The sequence below is a fragment of the Dermacentor andersoni genome, chromosome 2 (genome assembly GCF_023375885.2).
Source record: "Dermacentor andersoni chromosome 2, qqDerAnde1_hic_scaffold, whole genome shotgun sequence".
Classification (NCBI taxonomy): domain Eukaryota; kingdom Metazoa; phylum Arthropoda; class Arachnida; order Ixodida; family Ixodidae; genus Dermacentor; species Dermacentor andersoni.
Window position 1 is genome coordinate 86,359,780 of NC_092815.1, and position 20,920 is coordinate 86,380,699.

Sequence of the window (20,920 nt, forward strand, 5' to 3'; positions counted from 1 at the left end):
GATGATCATATTTAGGAGCACTGGTGACCATGGGCCCTATAACGTAAAACTATTCCAATATGTTTCTATTCCAATCTCCTGACGTCAAATTTGCGTAACCACCAACGCAAGCACCGGGCGGTCACCCGTAGGGTTGTATGAACAGACCAATCAAACGCTCTCCTCATTCATAGGAGGTCACTTTTGTTTGCTTGAAAAACGAATAACATTGCCTACACTGAGCGGCTTGTCGTATCTAATTGGCTGACAAGAGGCGAGGAGAACGCTCAAGTGGAGAGGGATTCGATGGGGCCGAGCCACTGCACTGAAAGTCGATTACCGGATGAAGAGGGTGGTGCCGGCGTCTACGATTGGTCAGCTTTTCCTTACTTAGCTTGCGGTGGCTGTTCGAAAATCGCGGCGGCATGCAACGGAAGCTCAAGAATGACGCTAAAACGGACCCTCAGCAAAGAAGAGTTCGCAGAATGAGCGGGTAAACGTGCCGAAAGTGCTCGAAAACGTTACACGGCCACGCAAGAAGTCTAATTATACGCAAATACACCCATGCTCTCCGCCAGGTGCGAGTAGCCAGCGTCTGAGCGATCGGCGGCAGCCATCTTCTATTCCTTTCGGAACGGGGCAGCCTGCGGCTATTCCGAAGAAAATTCAGTTTTGTTCGGCATATTAATGCATCTTTATCGCGTACACGTCACTTTGACGCGGTGAGTTCTTGCGGTTTTGTGACGTCGCGTGACAGGCAAGTGAAGTGGGTGCAGCCCGAAAACTCTTTACCAATAGCCGAGGGCTAATGGCGAAAAGGGGTCGAATCAGAAAAAACTGTTTTTCTTTTTTCTGTCAAATCATGCATAATCAGTGTGTGCACATCATATCAGATGGGGAGGTATCGCGGTTTTCGTGACGTCGCGTGACAGAAAGGCGAAGTGGGGGTGGTCGAAAAAAGTTTTTGACCAATCATGGAGGGCTGATAGCAGAATTGGAATAGAAAAGTTTGGAATAGTTTTACGTTATAGCACCCCATATTAACAATATTGCTAGTGAGAACTCTGGCGATAACACTGGCCAGTCGAGACAGCAAGCATCATGGCAGGTATAATGTAACGCTTCGGTTCCAATTGTACTCCTCGTGCTTCGTCAATGGTTCGATCGGCACTTCGCCTTCGTTATCACCTGAATCAACTGGTCATGAGCGGTGGATGACAAGAAATGCGCGGAATCGACCTAAACGAAATATTACATTAAGCGTACGCCGACCCATATTAAGGTCGTCGGTGCACAGCGCCTATAGGAACGCATAAATTCGACACGAGATTGGCACTGATGCGGTCCCGCCTTCCACCTCGTATCACAGACTTCCGACGATTATCGGGTGGTCGTCATCCCCGCAGTATACGTTGTAGCCCGTATATGCGCTATCAATGGCGGTTGGCGCGTCTGCGCGGTGATTGCCAATCCCACAGTGCGCAACGACGCGAACGCCGAGCGCCGCGGGCGTCATGACACGAGCCATTGCGGCCATCGAGCCTGTCGTCTTCCGGTGCCGAAGCGCTTCACAGCTCTTGCAAAGCAATGGCTGCCGAGTGACGGGCACCGCGTAGCCCTTTCCTTATATCAGCAGCCACGGAGGAAGGAAATGTTTCTTTCCTTCCTCAGTGTCGGCGACCAGGCTCCTAGAGCTCGACGCGTCTCAACAAAGCATCGAAAAAGTACAAGAAGCGCACGCGAATTCTCAGGCCTGGCCCCCGGCGGTGCATTTGGCCGCGGGCCAGGAGCAAGACAGAATGTAGTGTAGGCGTTGCTGTGCGAGATGGCACCACCCTTTCGTTGTTGCGGAAGACGCGATTGGAATGGGAAAAAGGGAACGGTCGGAAAATAAGGCGGCAATGCAGGTCGCAGACGGCGCCTTGTAGAGGCGTCTGCACAGCGGAGGCTATGTGGGAAGGCCCAGCTGCACGTACTCAGCACGGGCGATGTTCACTTGCGTCAGCGACGTCACTCAGAATGCAAGTGTGCGTGCACTCGGGTACAGCTTGGAAAGGCTCGGCAAGGGCCCGAGTTCTTGCGCTTCGCGTTTGGCGGTGAGAGGGTGTTCGGTTCCAAGGTCGAACGGCGCATCCAGCAATGAGTAAGGCCAATTTTTGCCTCCATTGTCGCACAGAGGAACGTTTGGCTGTAAAGGGACGCCGCTGTCGAGAGCCCCGGAAGGGGTTTAACCTCACGTCCGTGGTAGCCAGCGTCGCTCAAATACGAGAGACAGAATTTGATACAATTTCTCTACCCCTCCTCTCTCTCTCTCTCTCTCTCTCTCTCTCTATATATATATATATATATATATATATATATATATATATATATATATATATATATATATAGATTTAGAAACGAAGGTGCACACTTACGAAAATTGCATCTTTAAAGATGCAATTTTCGTAAGTGTGCACCTTCGTTTCTAAAACTACCTATGCACCGGACCTACAGAACTTCTCATTGAAATATATATATATATATATATATACATATACACTTTGTCTTGAACAAAGTACATGCAACGCAGAACAACCGGGGTAACTCATAACGTTTGTTATATTTGCTTCTAAATTTCAGCTGCCCCACAGTGGACATAATATTTTGTTTCATTGAAATCCCCCAGAAGAAGAACAGAACACGGAATACGCGACTTATGGGATAGCTTTAAATCAAAGCTGAACTTCTGCACAAAGCTCAAATCCATGATTTTTCATCAGCTTACTTTCTCGCCTGCCTCTCCGTCTCCTAGCTAGATATTATTGTTATTTCTTTTTCGAAGAAACACTTGTAAGCCTAACATCATGTGTTTGGGTTCTGTCATTCTAGTTTCAGTAATTTCGCGTCTAAGAGTCTTGGACACAGCATAAAGGGTGGGTAAAAAAAAAAAAGAGAGACCGACCCGAAGGTACGTGTTGGGGCATCCATTGTCTGGTGTGCGTCCTGACCATCGCCGTAATCCCGGTTACGCAGTGAAACGGAAGAATCGGGAAAAGAGGCAGTGTGTGGGCTGCGGAAATTTCTCATCGAGTCGTCTCGCTGGCAACGACGATGACGACGTCGCGGCATAGCGCAGCGTTTTTCGCCAATTCTCGCCGGCTCCAGGGCCTCCCTCCTGCAGCCGCTCGAATCGTTGTGGGCGGCCATCAATTAGCCTGTCGGAAGTCGTCCTCCGCGCCGACAACCGTCCGGCACAGCGAATCTGCTCGTTATCCCGCTCGCTTCCGCGGCAACTCGCTCCAAGCCCGTTAACAAGGAAATAACCACCGCCTCGCAGACCACTCCCCTCGCATTCTTCCGGGCGAGGTTATCAGTTTAGCGAAATAGCGCGCCCTGCCCCTTTGTTTGCGCTTCGTCACTGCTCGTGCCTCTCTCTCTCTCTCTCTCTCTCTCTCTCTCTCTCTCTCTCTCTCTCCACACATTCTGCGTCACGATTGAGTTTTTCACTCCGCCATTAACGGCGCCACTATTTGGTCCCCAAGATCCCCAGCGAGCGAGTGGACAAAAGCGCCCTTTAAAGAGGCAGTGCTTACACGAACTTTCTCCCAACGTGTGCTTCGAGTACTGCACTAGTGCACGAATCGCTTTTCGAGCCAGTGACGGGTGTGGGTGACGGGTGACTTTCTCCCAACGTGCACCGGTTTAAGAGACCGTTTATAGTGTCCTTGTGTATGGTGTCCCTCCAACACGTACTCAGTGCTTACTCTCTCCCTTTCTTCCTCTTTCTATTCCCCAATCCCCCACCCCCAGTGTAGGGTAGCAAACCGGATGCTGTTCTGGTTGACCTCCCTGCCTTTCCTATTCTTGTTCTCTCTCTCTCTCTCCCAACGTGCGCTCTTATTTCGTGGCGCGAGCTCGCTGCGTTTTCTTGGCAAGGAAAGCACAATAGCTTGCAAACTTCTTTATTCTTAAACAATCTTGCGTAAAGAATAATAGTCCTGTATCACTCTGAAAGGCAAAATATATATATAGGTCACCCCAAGCGCAAGTTGCCGGTTTATACAAAATGCTTAAAAACTTCTCGTGTGAGGACAACAGCCAATCCGGGCATAGGAATCCAACCCTTGAAAAGTTATCAATTGCAAGCGCCTACGATTCAACTCAGGTGCCTACATTTAAATGTTACGTATCAGAAGCGAGACGCTTAGGATATATATTAAGGATACATTAAAACGGCATAAACAGTCTGAGTATACCATAAAACTTCTATTATTTGGTAGTTTTTTTTTTTTTTTTGCGAGAACATTGGTTTATAAAGTTGTTTTTTAAGTTGTCGTTAAATTGTCGTTTTGTGAAGTTGTCCTTAAGTTGCCATTTCGTTAGGTTGTCGTTAAGTTATCGTTTTGTTATGTTGTTGTTTTAATGTACAGATAGAATACAGACGAAGGTCACAATGTCAACGACTGTAACGGGACCTTCGGTTAATTAACAGTGCTGACCGTGATCCGACAGCTCAAGGCAGCCCTTGCACACCAGCGAGAAAACGCTTACATGCAACGCAGAGAAGCCAACTTGCCCGCACCACCAACGTCGGGCTTACATGTATTTACATCACTTTACAACCTCTACGACAGCAGATCTCTATGCTATACTTTCCACCTTACGCTTCACGTGTTAAAATTCAGGATTTTTTAAGCAGGCAATTCTGAGCGATTCACAAATTTCACTGTTTTGCAGCGAGGAAATCAGCTTGGGGAAAAGTAAAGGATGGATTAGTATACAAAATATAACAAGAGGTCTTCTCCGTGATATCGTATTCGAATGGATACCAAGTCATTGCGAGATTACAGGGAACATCACTGCAGGAGACATGGCACGCGAAGCTCACGAAAATGGACTGTCGCTACTACCCCAAGCGACAAGTGTCCTGAAAAACTTGGTTCACAAATGGTCCGGAAAGGTCAACATTATAGCGATAGACCCTAACATGCAATTCACCACATCGATGAAAGTCAGTCGTTCAATACAAACAACAAATCATTGACTTCGGTTTGGTAGAGCCTTTACTAAGTGTGGCTTGTACAAGATAGGACAAACCGACAGCGCTGTATGCCCTTGTGAGGAAGCTGATGAATACATACAACGCCTGCTATATTACACCCCAAAAGAATTATTATGCTCACCATAAGAAGCTTATTGCGAAGATACATGCTCTGGATAGGAGGCCAGTATGTCACTAGACAAAATCATCGGTGCATGGCCGTCAGAACACTTGCAACGCAGTGCAGCGCGCACATTAGTGCAGTTTCTTGCAGAATCAACAATATCTAAAATGTATTACCTTTAATTATTGCAACTTTGAGGCGCGGTATTTATCCAAGTGTATAATTTTTTTAACATGTTCATATATACGTGTTTTGCGCATTCGGTCAAAACATCGTAACCCTGTGATTATTATGTTTGTGTGCGCTGTGTTTTCCACCAACAAAAATCGTCGTGCGTGCGTCAACACGACCCCTCGCACGCTTGTCCAACTAAACATAAACAATTGTTTCTTGTAGTGTGTATGTGAACTTTAAAACTGTTGTTGTTGTACCTTTTCCCTCTATTTTTTGCTTGACATTTTTTTAGCTCATGCATGACTGAAGAGAATTGAGGAGTGGCCTGCACCGTCTGACACCAACATCTCATTGCACACAGTTATAAAAAAATTCTGTAGAATGTATCCGTCTTTGGGAGGAGCAGTGAACCGTTGCGGTTAAATCACTGCAACGCACGATGTGGCAGCGTTTATACTACCGGCATTTTCTTTTGTTGCTGGATCTCTTGTTCTGAGCAAAAATGAACAGGTCAGGTACTTGTTACCTCGTCCTATCCACGCGCAATCAGTGTTCCCACTCTTTTCCTCTTTTCGTCTTTCTATTTCCCTTACCCCTAGTGCAGGGTAAACAAACCGGACGCTCGTCTGGTTGACCTGCCTGCCTTTCCTCTCCTTGCTTTCTTTCTCTCTCTCTCTCTCCACAGCAAACCGGTTATGCACAATAAAACAGGACCACAGTATGGCCGCATTTTGGCGTGCCCAGTTTGACAGTGGGGGGTCGTGCGTTCGATACCGACTGCCAGCGTTTGCTCCTCAGCAAAAGTGTGTATACAAGCGACTGCCGACCCGGCAGTCTGCAGCCTTTAAAGGTTGTACCGCTTGTAAAAGCAGCCAGTGCCCTTCAGACTTCTTTCGAAATCCTTTCAGCGCGAACAACGTCGAACAAAACTGCGTAGAGTCGGCGAATCGCCATTTAAACGATTCATAAATTGACAAGCCCCTTCTTCGCGCAGCCTTATTGTGCCGGGCCATTTCACCTACTTAGAAAACGCTGTCAGCACGAGAAGGTGCTCGGCGACAACTGTTGCTTTCGCAAGCTCTCAACACGTCAGGTCGCAGACTTACTCGGGTCTGGGGCTTCATTCAGTGACAGCTGTGTCGTGCATGGGCGGGCTGCGGACGGGCGTGGGAGAACCGGAATCCCATCTCGGCGCTTTGATTCTGGGCCCGACGCCAGCGGTCGCTGAGTCAGCCCGTCGCGAGAATCCACGAGGCCCGAATAATGACACTGCAGGCAGGTTGTGAGTGAAATTACGTGTACGCTCTCTGCGCTGTGCAAATACATAAACGCTTCCTCTGAGGTGCGCCTTAATTTCACTTCTATCGACAACTTCCGGACCGAAGTATCAAGCGTCCTCCTTATGGTTCCTAATGCGAATGTCGTGTACTTGCCGTGCCAATCTGGCGTTCTTTGAGCGTACGAAGATATCATTGCCTGAGATATGATGTGTTCTGACTAGAGTGCACTAGAATACACTCTAGTCTGGACAGAACTTGCGCGCCATGCTTGTTCGTTGATGTAATGCCGTACTTATTCATACTCACTCATTACAGCTATGTCGACTAGGTCGTCCGTCTCGCGATGCGCTATCAATGAGGACGCACTGAACAACGTACATGTATGTTTTAGGTTTCTTTAACCTTGCTGAAAGGCGGCGATGGAGCGGAGAAGTGGCTGGCAATTCCAGTAAGGCTATAGATCCGCCTGCAGTAAACATCCTCCTCCTCCTCCTCATTTTCCTCCTCATTCTTCATTGTTTCGAAAGGGTAGAATGTAATTTTTTAAACACCTGTGTATTTTCTTTCACCTTATAGTGTTCAATATATCGTCACGTGGTCGTAATCGTGATGATATGACGCGCGTTGGCAAATCAGAAAGAAAAGTTAAACATAAATAGCTAGTCAGTTGAAGCGTTTCAACAACATTAAATAACGCTTGTGGAGACCGATGTGGAGTGAGAACGATATACGAGAATATTCGAAACAAGTACATGCCCTATACGATCAACTTGGAAAGCATTACACGTCAATTTACAGTGGCTAGAATAGGGGAAGTGTGCGCAAGGCGCCGCCTCTCGCGTGGGCTTCTCGGATGTTCCGCTCAGGTGGCGCTCGCATTCGCTTACACGTCGCTCGGAGGCGGCGGTCTGCTGTAGGCACTGTGGCATTCCAGCCGCGGCACTGAGGCAGCTTGGTGTTCTACACTCCTTTTTTTAGATTAGCTGCAGTCATAATGAAGCAATATCTGAGGCAGCTACGATCGCATGGCCTCCGCACTTCGCTTTGCGCTGTTGCAAAAGCCGGTCCAAAATGCATCTACAGCTGCCTATTCCGTACATGCGTCTGGTGGCGTTGATTCTACAGCGGAGGCCACGCGATCGCAGTTTCACATGTTTACTAGACTAAACACAAAGCGTATTAGTGCCGAGATCTGCGTTTATCCATTCGACAAGCGACGCTGATCTGTTGAACGGCGCTATGGCTGACCTATATCCGAAACTAATTTATCACGACCGCGGCATTAGCTCCTAAATAATACTGCGAAAATAACCTTATTGTAACTGCCTTCGTGCCCTCCTGCCGATCTTGCTCCTCATTAACCCGTGAGGTCTGAGTTAGTTAATCGGTTCACCTTGTGAGATGACCTGCATTACTGGAGATTCAAAATTGCTGGAATGCTGGTGTTGACTACTAATTCCTAACAAACAGGCACCATAGCGCTGTGTACGAAAATAAAAAATAACTGAGATCCACACAAGCTTCTTAATTTTTATCAATTTTATTCAGCAAGTGAAGATTAGGCAAAGTGAGCATCCGCATTGTTATGTTGGTTATGCAGTGCGGCGCATCTTCAGATGTTTCTTTTTTTCTCGCGTTGATATTCTTTCTTTGTTCAAAGTCTTGATGCAAAAGTGAAGTCGTGTCAAGATAAAGAACTTCACTATATTGCTTGACAGTGCTTCTTTGTGGGCATCACAACCAATGGAAGGCACGTGTTGCATACAATGCAAAATATCGGTGGCGCTATCTCTTTGGACTTTCTTCCAACTGAACCACATTGTGAATTAAGCTATCCTCCAAAACTTCCACGAATGAAAAAAGTTGTCTTGAGGGATACAGAAGCCCTCCTTTATCACAAAACTGGGTGAAAGATGAGAGAGCTTCATCTGAATTCTCAACCGATGTCAGCAGCTGCTCAAAGCAGTCCCGACATTTCGTTGTTAGTATTTTCCGTCGGGCCACATAGCCAGCCAAATAAAATACCAGCCTTGCATCACTATGCTTCTCCGGATAAGGATGATCAGTGCACAAGGATGATGTTTCAAGCACGCTGGAGGCTTCGTCAATTCTTCCTGCACCAATCAAGTTGTCCACTTGGTCGGCTGCCTCAGCTGGTCCGACAAATGACACGATTGCGCCACCTGAGCAGTTGCCTGTGTCTAGAGCGTTTACTAAATTATTGAAGCTCAGACAGTTAACAGCAGTAAGGAACTGTGCTGAGGTTGGATGATCATTACATCCCGAAAACTGGCGAATTATGCCAAACAACTTCTCTATGGGATCCTGGCTCAGGCGGGAAGTTAGCAAATATAACGGTAAGCTACCTTTAACGGTTCTTCGCTGAGAATGTGCTTTCCCCACCGGCTGGACGGAAGACGGACATTCTTATAGTGATGTGCGTCTTCATAGTCGGAAGGCACAGGTAGATCAAGGTGATCAACGTCGTTTTGCGAAGGTGGTTGCAGCGGCCCATCCTTTCGACGCCTTTTTGATGGCACTGGGGAATGCAAGCTTGACCTCTCTTTAGGCTTTCTTTTCTTCGGAACTGCCTTGGAGAGGTACTTTGGTACATTTGGAAATATCGTCGGTACGGCACCCGGCAGAAGAAGTGGCCTGCTTCGGTCCAAGAGCACTGTTTGGCCGTCAATTGAGTGTTCAAAGTGTCGTGAGATGAACTGCTGATCGAAATGCAGCTCACATACGGCTGCGTTGCATTCAAGCGGCTTGTCTGCTCTCGGTATGTTCCTTTGCCACTTCTGAAACACAGCGTCTTTCTTCGGGACTCCGAACAATCAAAACTTGTTCTTGCATGACTTGTAACCAGTCGTGCATCCGGGCACAAAACAATGGCTTTGACGGCGGCTCATTGTGCGTCATTCGCACAAACTTCGACGAAAATCTTAGCAAGCAGACTGAAAAAACTCCGACAACACGTGTAGGAAACTCGCAGTCACCCGCTTTTAAAGCGCTCAACTCGACGACGACGTGTAAACAGGATCCAGCGCCATCTGGTGGTGGCATCGCTAGGCAGCGTCAGCGACTCCCATAGTGGCCGCTCGGGGATAATCACACTTCCGCTTTCTAGCCACTGTAGTCAAGGTTCAAGACGGAGTATTGCTATGAATCATTGTTAGCGCAGTGGGGCCACAGTAACGAAGAGTACAGCGGCAAGAAGACCACATTTTTAAAACACCTGTGTATTTTTTTTCATCTTATAGTGTTCAAGATATCGTCACGTGGTCGTAATTGAGGTTGGTGGGAAAAATAGCCGAGGCCGGCCTACAAAGGCGCAGTATGGCATCATCGAGAACATAACCTGAGGCTGAAAACCCGAGGAGTGAGACAAGGAGTTGCAGACGCCGTATTCGTCGGTGGTGCTTTTCTTTTCTCTCTCCTCTTTTTTTTTTTTGATAACTGTAGACCGACGGGTAGGTAAACTACATTATAGAGTCGCCTATCCCTAACCCCAGTTAAAGAGTCCCCACGTAATACGCACACATATACCATTCACTGAGGTCTGTCGACTTCAGGAAGTGCAGTTCCGATGTGTGCAACTGCAAACAAAGCGACGCCCTTGTTGCTCTATTTTCTTCTTTTCATTCCTTCGCACCCTACCCCTTGCGTAGGGTAGCAAACCGGATACACGTCTGCTTGATGTGCCTGGCTTTTCTCGCCTTTCAGACCATTTTCCAAGTTATGCTCGGACCGTGGCAGTGGCGTAGCCCAAAATATTTTCGGGGGAGGGTGGTGGGGAGGGGGTGCCCGTACTTATAGTATTCACTATCTCCCCCTCTCCCTTTCTTTTCCTATTGCCCTTTTTCTTACCCCCTGTGTAGGGTAGCAAACAGGAGTGCGTCTGGTTGCCCTCCCTGCCTCTGCCCTCCTTGTTTTCTCTCTCTCTCTCTCATTCTCTCTCTCTCTCTTGCACTCACGCATACCACAAACGCTTAAGCAAAACCTACAAAAAATTCAATGCAAACAAGACAAATGAGATACTAATCAACGTCCTATTTTACCCTGTCGATAAAAATGCTTAAATGACTCATCCACTGCAGTGTGGAAGAAACCTGGTAATTGCGCGAACGTCACACTTTAAATAAAACGACGTATTTGAAAGACTAAAGGGCCTAATATAGCGAGTCAAAGACGTGGAACGGAATAATGAATACACCTTCTTTCCCCCTCATCCTTAAGGTCAAAGCACCTCAACCCAAAAGACTCATTGTTCGTGCGACTGCATCGACCGCATATAAATGTTTTAATTTCTAAATGGAGATTGAGGACAAGAATAATCAAGAACAAGAGAACAAACGGGGAAAAAAAGTGTTCTTTTTCAAGGTGCATATACAATGGCAGCCGGAAACGGTGAGAAAGAGAAAAAATTATAGAACGAGAATGGTCATCCGAAATTGCCCCTAAATGCTCGCCAGCTCTTTGTTACGAAACATTTAATAACGGCTCCCGCATTTTCCCCCTTTATTTCTTTGAATCCAAGCTCGGTCACAATACGGTTAATCTGTGTCTTTGCTTTATTTCCACTGGTGTGAGGGCACGATCTCGAACAGGTGCGATTGCTCTATGCTGACCAATTTCAGCTGTTGCGCAATCACATGGGCAATTTTGGCATGAAACTAAAAGTAAATATCAAAGAAAGACCCGATTATACCACTCAAAAAAAGAAGAAAAAGAAACCTAGAGCGGCGACAAGAACGTGTATTCCCAAAGACGATTCCCCCTGGTTGATTTCGGAAAACGGTTCTACTCTTTGTTCCTTTTTGCTCTTCCTTAACTATTTTGTTATGCTTCTTTCATTTCATCGGTTTTTCCTTCTTGTTTTTTTTTTTTTTTCCTCTCTCTGCGTTAGCAGGCGTGTTCGTCTGGATCAATTCGGCGCAACATAAGGTTTCGGCTGACGGATTCGAAACGAATGGCTGTAAGTCAACCAGCAAAGCTTGGAGTTTTGCGTCGAATTATTCAGACGAACATTTGTTCTCGCACGAGAAACCAAAAAAAAAAAAAAAAGAAGAAGAAGAAGAGACGTGCTGCGCCAAATCTATGAGGAGAATCTGGTAGGAATAAAACTGAACTTTATATAGAATATTAAATGCCTGCAGCGACGAATCAAGAGCCTGAAAAAGAAAGTATTTCTTTCTTTCTTTTTTTTCTCTTTCTTCCTTTCTTTCTTTCTTTCTTTCTTTCTTTCTTTCTTTCTTTCTTTCTTTCTTTCTTTTGACTGTTGTTTAAAGCCTCAAGGATGACGGTTTCAGCAGACGAAAAAAAAAAGGCACATAATGAAAAACTACAATTTCCAGCTAGACAGCTGATATAATTGTTGAGCAGGCAGGCCAGTGATGGGTAATGCGGCTGATTATAGGTTGCGTACTAAATGATAAAAACCACAATGCACTATGTCTGCTGCGTGAAATTAATGCTTGTGAAAGCACCTGGTACCAGTCAAATGATAATTAACAGCCACCTATAGTGAATTCTGCGTTGAGAGATGAGAATACTAAGACGCGTAAATCTCTTAACCTTGCTTGTGGTCTCCCGCTAGTTAGGTCAGGTTAGGTTAGAGCACACGCGTCGGCACTTTTTCCGATTAGTTTTGCGTCGGAAATATCGAAAATCATTTGTGCGTCTCCTTAATCGATAAGCGGGCGAGCACTTGCGATGACTTAAGGCTGCCTATGCACCATAATATTTCTAGAATTTGCCTTGCTATAATTATTTATCCAACCTAATTATAGCTTGTGACGCGTTTAGCTTTTCAAGACCCCCCTCCTTATCGTGTCTTCACAAAGCACACCAGCTGCTGAAGGTCAACGCCCTCGTAACACTTACGCAAAACAATCGATGCGTAGCTAGTTACAATCTGCGTACACATTCTTTTTTTTACGATAAAGTGCTCTCGCCAGTTCAGAATCGACGGGGTACCGTACCTTGCTTGCATTATGTTCTACGAGTAAACTCATTCAGAACTTGCAAGCGAGCGCCTATGTCGTCGTTTTCCGTGGATTGTCCACGAGACAACTCGTCCAGCAGTGCGCCATCTGAAGTCCGATTCCGTTACCGTGCACCAAATCCCACGTTCACAGACAGCTGTAAGACTAGATGTCCCTAAGGGCAAATTCCAGCTAATCCTAGACATATCATTAGCTAAGACGGCTAGCCAATTGCAAAGGGCACTCGCGAACCACAGTTTTTTAACGTGCAACAGAATGTCTAAAGCCAGACACCCTTACGCCTATTCGGCGTATTTCGTGGATCTCAGTACCGCTGACGCGACATATTGGGCCGTGGTGCGACGTGCTAAGCAGCGCCCTGCTTCGAGCCAGCGCGAAACGTGTTTTATTCGGGCGCCACATGGCACGGAGGAACCGTGTGGCAGCGTTAAGCAAAAAAAAAAGAAAGGAAAGAAAGAAGAAAAAGAAATCTGCCTACTTTAGTTGCAACCACAGCGTGCGGTGCGAAACGCAGCCTACACGCTCGAGCTATAGCAGCCGACTAAGCGTCTACTGACGCCGCTGTCGCAGCATCGCAGGGTATGGCGATGACCTAGAGTTGTGATTTGGTGCCGTACGAGGTTGATTGGCTGGGATCGGGGCAAGAGGAGCAGGGGTGAAGGGGTTTCTAGGTGGCTTTGGAAGGGGACGCAGAAGCGGCGAGGATCTCGCAGAAAGAGAGAGAGAAGTTGCATGATAATAAAGCCAGAAAGGTCGATCTGAGGCGCGTTCCTCTAGCCAGGTGCACTGCGCTGGTGGAAGGGGAAGTGGTGAGGAGAGAGTAACAACATGGGTGATGATGACGACCGAGGCATGGGGCACAGCAACGTAATGGCCAGGTCTACTCATAGTATACACAGTCGAAACATACGCATATACAGGGTGTCCCACCTAACTTTTGCCAGAGTTTAAAAGTATGCCGATGCACTCGACGCGAGCAAATGCATGTTGCTAACTATTGTGTGGAGTAAATCGCAAAATTTTTATATTCTTCCTAATTGCATAATTAGTCAATATTAACTAACTAACTTCTAAAGCAACTTCTACACCATTTTTGTATTCTCTTTAATTGCACAATTAGTAAATATTAATTAACCATCTTTTAAATGAAGGTACGCAAAAAATTCCAATTAGAAAATTGTAGAGCGCTTTTCAAAACGTCCGATTAATCATTTTCGAACTCTCTATCTATTAAGTATTCGTCTTTTCCCGCTTAGTGCAGATGCCCGCGAAATGCAAGAAAAGATTACCACGTGACATGTCCGCTGGCGCGCCGTGATTGCAGTGCTCCCAAACCATAGCATTTAGCCGGGTGTGCTGCCGCTTAAAAGGCGGCAGCACTGGGCGACTTGACTCTGCCAGTCAAGCACAATGTGACTTTGGCAGGCCTGGTGAATGCAGTGTGTTTTCTAGAAATAATAAAAGAATTTATAATATTATTCTTTGATGTACATGTCTCACCAATTTATGTAGTTCTTTCACCAAGTGTATCGTGTTCATAGGCATGGTCCTACAAGCCAACTGAGTCTTAGACCGGTCAAATCCTGCTGTTCTGCATTTCTCGTGGCAATAACATTATTATGATTATTATTATTACTACTATTAATTATTATTATTATTATTATTATTATTATTATTATTATTATTATTATTATTATTATTATTATCGTTATCATTATTATTATTATTATTATTATTATTATTATTATTATTATTATTATTCGTGTTGAAAAACATATTTACATTTAACAGGAAAGGGAAAGCGAGGAGCAGGCTGGCAACTGCCACCGGAAGGGGCACAGCACTTGCCTACTCTTCAAAAGGGAGATGACAGCAACACAGAAATGGAAGATAGGAAGCGGTAAAAATGCACTGTTGTTCGGCTCACTTTAACAAAAAAAGCATTTATGCTTTCAAGCACAAAAATAACTGTAATGCCTATGTATTTCGTTGCACACTTTAGGAATGAATATCATGAAACCGGTATCGGTCCCCGAATTCGTTCCAAGTCGATACGCCTCGCGAATTCACCGGTTGCAATTCGTAGGTTACAATACGTGCCATGAAGTAATTGGTTCAAAATCTAATTAGAATTTCTTTTTATTATTTGATTATCTATTTCAGTTTCCAGCACAAGTAACGTCCACCTCTTCGAGCAACCAAATTCAAGGATTGGAATCGTATTGTGTACTTCAAGCAGCTTTTCAATTTTTTTCTCATTCTGTATAACTTAAAAACAGAAGTAATAAAAAAAGACACCTGTACGTATGCCAAACTACGCACAGAACGCATTGAGCAACTCAACTACTCCGCATAAAAAGCTTTATTTTGCAATCCAGGCGCGTCGTATCGTAGCGGACGATGCGGCTAACCAGACGGCACAACTCAAAAACGTCCGGCGCTGACCAGACGAGAACGTAACGGCGGAGCAGACGTCGAGAGCGACAGCGGCCGAGAATCGACGCGGCGCACGCGCCCGCCACGGCTACCAGCGCAGTCCGTTTTACAACTTCGCTCCAGTGCATGCGACCCAGTTTCGCCCACTTGGTTACTAAGGCGACGAGGGTGGCGCACGAGACGAGAAAAACTGCACGGGTCGCACGGGCGCATTTGACCCCCTGGGAGACATTCAATTGGTATCCCATGCACGGACGCGGGTTCGGCTGTATTACGACAGCGCCACCTATATTTGAGGGCCAGAGATACCGGAGATAACACGTGGCACCCAGCTAATGAAGCAGACAGTCTTTTGCGTTTGGTGCGTTTCATCGGGAGGTTTGGTCCCTGAGCTATGCGGCCACACCCCGCGTGTCAACATCGTCACAGTCTATTCGTGTTGATCTTAGTTGAAAAGAATAATTTGCGTGAGTCGTATTGTCAGAGACGAGCTTAGTTCGAAAAACTGAGCGCTGTACGAAATGATGGGACAACGCCAGAAGCTAATTAAAAATATTACCTGGCGCTATCGCTAATTTTCTCTCTTTCGTGTCGTTTTCTTTAGGCACATGTGCACGTGGAAAGGGCAAGAACTGGGTATAATTACGATAAGATCTAGCAAAACGTGTCACTAGCTATCTCTAGACATTATATTTACAATATATGTGCATATGAATTGCACGGCAATGGTTGAGACTCACAAAAGGAAACTCGGAGAATCATTTTTAGACATGGAGTGCATTCCCTTCTGACCACTAATATTCGAAAGGTCGGTAAATTTGTCCTTATTGAAGTGTGATCATGCATAAACAAACCGTTTCACAAAGATGACCTCATTGCTGCTCAATCACATTCATGATCGGCCCGTGCTGAAAGTGAGCCACACTTTTTCAGTTCACTGAAAAGCGATTCTCCAACCATTACTGTTTTATCGCTGTCTGAGCCTAGCATACTCGTTCGCTAAAATAATGGTCCTATGTGTCATTCAAGAAATGCGTACGTAAGTGTGCAACGTCCGTGCTATTTGGACATAGTTACCGTGTTTTCAGTACATATTGTACAACACGAAGCGACTTGCCCCCAAAACAAGTGTAGTCCACAATTCCTGTGACTTTAAAAAAAAAATGTGGTGTTACGTGCCAAAAACCACAATTTTATCATGAGGCACGCCGTAGTGGGAGACTCGGAAATAATTTGGACCATCAGGGGTTCTTTAACGTCCACCTAAATGTAAGTACATGGGCGTTTTTTCGCATTCCCTGTGATTCACATTTCGACTTGGGGGCCCAGACATCCAGTTCCGACAAGTCGGCACCAAAGGTTTGTACTAGTTTTTAAGCTGTGCACAGCGAAGTGGAGTACAGTGGTAGACTCTTCTTGTCCAGAACATACACTTCTGCAGAGGTTACTTTATCGAGCTCATACGACAGTCACAGACTGCTTTGATCGCATCAGACGCATATAGTTTGACTATACATAGCTAACTTGTAACAACAGTTGCATTTGTCCCATACTATCTGGTTTCTTTGTGAGTGGGTTTGTTCTGACAAATTCCTCCGCCTCTCTCCTGAAACAATGAACAGTGGTTTTAAGCATACCGTCCCCGGCTGTTCAACACTAATATGTTATACTTGAGCCCTGTCTTCAGCTATTTTATTATTGCGCATGTAATGCGTCAACTCGTCTGTTGCAAACAGGCTTACGGCAGTGAGTTAAAAGAGCCGTAATGGACTGATCGATGCCCTAGTTGGAGCATTCTGTGTCCAGTGGGCGTTCCGCGGTAGTCGCCCGTCCATTAGGTTTTTCGCTCTGTTATACACGGTTCACCAGGCGTCCTTCGGAAAATGTCCATTACGTGCCACGGCCACTCCTGTACGCAGCGCGACCGTCATAACAGTACTTTCACGACTGCAATGCGCCGAAAGTCGTTAAGTACCGATGCATGGACTACGCGGCAATGCAGTGTTGTCCACAAACGTAATGCTGACTAATAACGCGGAAAAAAAGTGATCCGCGTTTTTCGAACACAGGAGAGCTGTGTGGACTTTCTAACAAGCATTTACAGCTTTGTCTCTATATTATATTGATGTAGTCGAAGTGGTATATCATCACGCAGAAGTAAAATTTCTTAGCGCGGTTTAAGCTACTTTTTGTGAGGCTTGCCTCCCCGATATCCCGTAAAGTAACTCCAGCTAAAATCATTGTTATTGTACTACAAGTTAATTAAGCACAACGTATCTGCTAGATGTAGATTACCTAAGCAATCTGGCTTCGCTCAGACTACACACCAGAAAAAGAAAGCATTAAGCAAAAAAAAGCATTAGCATTTTCATGCTTACAGATAACAATATGCTCTAACCGCACGAGACACACCAAAGTGAGTTCGAGGGACTGTGTGCAGACAAAAAATATAGCTCATCATATTGAAGAAAAAACAATACAAGGTGAACGAATTCAAGCACGTTGGGAAGACGTCAATTTGCACGGCAGATGTACAGACTTCGCGTAGCCGCGATAATCGCCAAAACTAGCCTACTGTTCCTCGAAGTGTACACAGTTTTCATTCGATGTCCACTTTATAGCATGAGCTCGGACAAAATTCCGGTGTCGTTCAGGTATGCGTGGTCCAGACAAACGCTCTTGCATGAGCATTCCGTTAGGGGTTCTGTATGCAAATTGTTCTATAGAAACGACAGTGCCAAATATCGACACTGACTGCAGCAAACGGTCACAAGACTTGCATAGAAAACTGGCGAAACATATGTCCTCAGCTTTTCCAGCGGTAATTCTTCACCGCGTTGCTTCGTCACGAAAATGAAGCTTCGTACGCAGGCCTTTTAAGAGCGTATCGAGAGCAAAACAATCAACGAGCTAAAATTTTCAAACTTAATATTTATTGAAGAGATGCATGTCGTCTCTAAAACTCTCTAATGTGTCTAATGTAGTGTGTGTTGTGGTTGCGAACACAAGAGGAACAAGAAAAAGAGATCATTTAGCCTTCTTCTAAAACACTGTTGTCCATTTCGTCCACGTTATGTTCTCGATTAATTCTCGCCGCCTAACATTTCACAGAACGAATCCTTACCAAGGCACTGAGCTCCCTGTCGTTCCAAGTCAGCTCAATCTCAGGGTGTATTTCCCAAGTGTAAACAGGCTTAAATCGTAGCAGCGCTTCCATCAAGTTTTCTTCATTTCTTTTATTATTATTTTTTATTTTTTCGATCATGCAAGAAAATGTCAAAATGAATTCCGCGGTTGCCTAATGAGCCGTAAATGAGACCGGTCACGAAGCGGCTGGCAAAGCGAAGGCGACGGATAAAGAATGAGTTGGAGGCGCTCCGAGGGGACTTGCGTCGAGACACGAATTCGACGCGCCGGCGTGATGCATTTTCGTATCGCATCCGAGTTTCTCGAGTCGATACGTACGGCCTCCGCATTGGCTCGCGCTCGCCAACAAAACACGCGCTGGCGCAACGTCCAGTAAGTACAGAGCAATAGATCACGAGCGCGCTTAAAGGCGAATTTTCACATTACCAGACTACAACCGCATGTCTAGCGTATCGTACCATGAAGTCGGAGCTTAATCTACCCTTACTCGCCACACGCGGGCAGTTATCTCACCTCTGTTTGCTGCACTAAGCATTTTACCATAATCCCTACCTTCAATCGCTGTTGATAAGGGAGAGAGAGAGAAACAACTTCATTTACGGCATAACGAGTTCGTTAAATTAGCTTGCCGGGGGTCCGAGAGGTGGTGTTCAATTGTTTGCCACGACCGTTTCGGCCCAGTTAGTTACTTCTGCCAGAATCTGCAAGTCATTCGTCGACAGGAGTGACTCCCATGTCTAGTGGGAGGCAGTTGGCAGTATTGACAGTAGAGGAGGTTTGATAAGAAAACCACCACCACACATATCTTCATGTGTCGACAACGCACAGAAAGTTGATGTGTCGAGATAGAAAACCTAAACATATTCTGAATATTTTCTACCGAAAATATGTATTGTTTGGGACCGCCTCCCTCAAAACATTCTTTTTTTTTTTACCTGAACCCTCCCGTTTTCGAAATACAATAGTCGCCTTTTTAATTCCACGTAACTGATGTTTTTGGTTTTCCTACATTGCAGTACTTGTGTTAGTATGTTCAATTATTTCTGTACTTCTTCATGTGTTCAATTGTATCCTGTTGTCTTATTTAGGCCCCTCTCAAATGCTATTAGGACTGAGGGTAATGATAATTTAAATAAAGTAAACTAAATGAAAAAAAGACGGTCTCTTAAGTGGCGAAATCACTTCGTCGAAATTTCTTCAAGTGCATGGGCATGGATGCGTCAACTTGCGCTAACCCTGTCCTTCCTCTATCCCTGAATGAGTCCAATAAGCTCTGCAAGTCAGTACCAATTCTTACATGAAAAATGTCACCACACTTTCACTTCAATATTTCCACATGCCACCGGAAGGCAATATGTGTAAATTTTTAAAAAAAATTGGGTGACGGTTGAGCTCTGGCTAAGCAAGAACCGTTATAACCCTATATTTTAGCATAGTTTGTCTAGGCTTATCATCACCACGTGCCACACGGGCTGTGCTAGTCTCCAATGAACCTCTTTGATGCCAAGTTGAGTTATTGGGTATGTGCCAGTATGTGTGCGCCGTTCTTAAATGAACGTTTTTGACCGATCGCGCGGCATACACTTCGACAGTCTCCTTCGCCCGTCAAGTCCTCATAGCTTGAACGTTGGCGCCTATGCGGCGTCGTCGCTGTTGAAGAGTTTGGTCAGCCCGCGCATTTCTCGTGGCTTCGGCATCTGCTTCGAGACGGCGTTCCCTCTGTGCAGGAGTTTCGTTTGCACTTTCTCAGCCTGTCTGCTTCCAACTTCTCTCGTTTAGCGAAAACGTCAGGATCAGTCGACGCACGATCACCCTGTCGTTTCAGTAGCGTCGAGCCCGGCGCTCCGCGTTGACCAACCCAGATGGACCCGCTGCCTCATGCACAGCCCGTCTCCGAATAACTGCGACGCGACTTGTTCTGACGCGCTGCTAAACCGTCTGTGAGACGAGAACTGCGCGCGGCGCTTGCCCCCACCGGCCGCAACTGCGACCGAGTGCAGCTTGCCGTTGGCTGCACCTGTCGTGGCGCGCGCGTTCTGATTGGCTGCGCCGTGCGAGGCGGGAACGCGTCATTGGCTGCATGTGGTTGCTCTCCTCCAACGCGTTACGTACCTACTCCTGGCCTACTCTCCGCCACGCGGCGCTGCTGTTGGCTTTCCGTGGTCGCGCAGCACACGGACAGACACACAACGGCTTTTCGCCGGATTGGAAGCCCTATAGCGCTAGCGCATTAAAATTGTCTGCGAATACTGCCCCACAAATGCGCGGCTGTTTTTGACTGAATTCTATTTGATTGCGATAGCAAATATATGGGCACTCCAAGCGAATTTTTGCCGTCGCCGTGAGGCGTCGTATATATTTCGGTATATGTGTGTTATATGCCGCGCCATGCTATATGACATGCCGTGTATGTGGGTTATATTGCCACACCATTCTATCCCTAAAGGTGTTCATACCAGAGTTTACATCATTGACAAATTTATTCCTCAGAATTTTGAGAATGGCAGCCTACAAAAGAATGTCATGAAACAAAACTCCGACAGCGCATGCTTTATATCTGAAACCTTCTCAGACTTAAATATTAAAAGTGCAAGACAATAACAGAGCTCTAACCTGAAAATGGTGTAATTTTATTGGCGGGCCTGTGCCCCACCTCCAGGATCAGCCTAGGAAAGAGGTTCGAAACATACTCGATATGGAAAAGTCGTGGTAAAGTAGCTAAGAAAGACATTGGCTTTAATGAATAAACACG

The 20,920-nt window shown here is 45.9% G+C and overlaps 1 protein-coding gene and 1 long non-coding RNA gene across 16 annotated transcripts in view; one reads left to right on the forward strand and one right to left on the reverse strand.

Moving 5' to 3' along the window:
* The window catches only part of LOC129387625 (uncharacterized), a 149,764-nt gene extending 135,745 nt beyond the window's left edge, over positions 1-14,019 (forward strand). Inside the window, exon 4 of the long non-coding RNA XR_008614803.2 lies at positions 13,847-14,019. This is a non-coding gene — a long non-coding RNA (uncharacterized lncRNA). The remainder of the gene's footprint in view (positions 1-13,846) is intronic.
* Positions 1-20,920, reverse strand: part of sei (potassium voltage-gated channel seizure) — a 343,569-nt gene that overhangs the window by 287,783 nt on the left and 34,866 nt on the right. The window lies entirely within an intron of this gene.